Here is a 1,988-nt window from a genome sequence, read left to right as displayed (position 1 = left end):
CCTTGATTGAAGTATGGATTTATAAAACGATCCGTAATATACTATATATACTATGTTTCAGATTATATGTATACACGAGGACCTTGATTGAAGTATGGATTTATAAAACGATCTGTAATATACTATGTTTCACATTATATATGTACACAAGGACCTTGATTGAAGTATGGATTTATAAAACGATCTGTAATATACTATTTTTCACATTACATGTGTACACAAGGACCTTGATTGAAGAATGGATTTATAAAGTGATCTGTAATATACTATGTTTCACATTACATATGTACACAAGGACCTTGATTGAAGTATGGATTTATAAAACGATCTGTAATATACTATTTTTCACATTACATGTGTACACAAGGACCTTGATTGAAGAATGGATTTATAAAGTGATCTGTAATATACCATGTTTCACATTATATATGTACACAAGGATCTTGGTTGAAGTATGGATTTATAAAGTGATCTGTAATATACTATGTTTCACATTATATATGTACACAAGGATCTTGGTTGAAGTATGGATTTATAAAGCGATCTGTAATATACTATTTTTCACATTATATATGTACACAAGGATCTTGGTTGAAGTATGGATTTATAAAGCGATCTGTAATATACTATGTTTCACATTACATGTGTACACAAGGGCCTTGATTGAAGTATGGATTTCTAAAACGATCTATGAAATATCATTTTGCATGTTGTGAAACATAACAAAAATAGGCTGTATATGTACAGCATGCTACTAAATATAAAAAAATTACCTATGTAATGACGTTATTTCGGATACGCGAACAATTAATTGATAACTACATAAATAATTAAAACTGGTGTTGAAGCGTAAATTCTAAGCTGATAATATGTTGAAGCGTAAATTCTAAGCTGATAATATTCATCAGAATGAGTCCTAATATCGAAGGTGTGGGTTTGCCCTGTTATAAATCTCTGGATTCCGGAGCACTGGTTCGAATACGTGTGGGTGCATTATATGAGTGACAGTCAATTCCTTGGCGTGGATGATGGGTGGTTGGGTGGCACTGACTGGTCAATAAAGTTTGGAGATGGCTTGAATGGGTAGTGAAAGAAACTTTAGTGCAAAATTTACAAGTTTCGTCAAAATTATGTCATCATCAGGAATCCAGAGCTCTACCACAGGGCCGCGCACTTTCTATTAATTTAAAAAAGTAAAAACTTTACGTGTGTTGGAAATATATATCGTTTCAGTTGTTTTAAAAATAAGCAGAAAAAAATACGTCTTCCATCATATTAGCTCCATTAAAGAGGAATTTTATCTTATACCATGATACATGTAATAAACGAATAATTCCTTTCCTAAACACAAATACAACAACAAAAACCTGTAAACACTTTCCGTTATCTACTCTGAAAAGTTTACGATTTGTTGACATGACAAAGACAACTACAATCGCTTCGACCGAGATACTTGTGAAAATATATATAGCGTGAAATTTAAAAATAATAGTCTTTGGATGTATTTATGCAGCATGTTGTGAAACATAACAAAAAAAACGGGCTGTATGTGTACAGCAGTCAACAATTTTAACCCAGCTATGGAACAATTCTTTGAGTATCCGTAAGAAAACATGAAATTTAAAAATAATAGACTTTGGATGTATTTATGCAGCACGTTTCCTTACGGATACTCAAAGAATTGTTCCATAGCTGAGTTAAAATTGTTGACTGCTGTACACATACAGTCCGTTTTTTGTTATGTTTCACAACATACTGCATAAATACATCCAAAGTCTATTATTTTTAAATTTCATGTTTTCTTACTGATACTCAAAGAATTGTTCCATAGCTGGGTTAAAATTGTTGACTGCTGTACACATACAGCCCGTTTTTTTTGATATGTTTCACAACATGCTGCATAAATACATCCAAAGTCTATTATTTTTAAATTTCATGTTTTCTTACGGATACTCAAAGAATTGTTCCATAGCTGGGTTAAAATTGTT

The sequence above is a fragment of the Limulus polyphemus genome, unplaced genomic scaffold (genome assembly GCF_000517525.1).
Source record: "Limulus polyphemus unplaced genomic scaffold, Limulus_polyphemus-2.1.2 Scaffold7303, whole genome shotgun sequence".
Taxonomy (NCBI): Eukaryota; Metazoa; Arthropoda; class Merostomata; order Xiphosura; family Limulidae; genus Limulus; species Limulus polyphemus.
The sequence above is the reverse complement of the archived record's forward strand: the minus strand, read 5'-3'. Positions refer to the sequence as shown.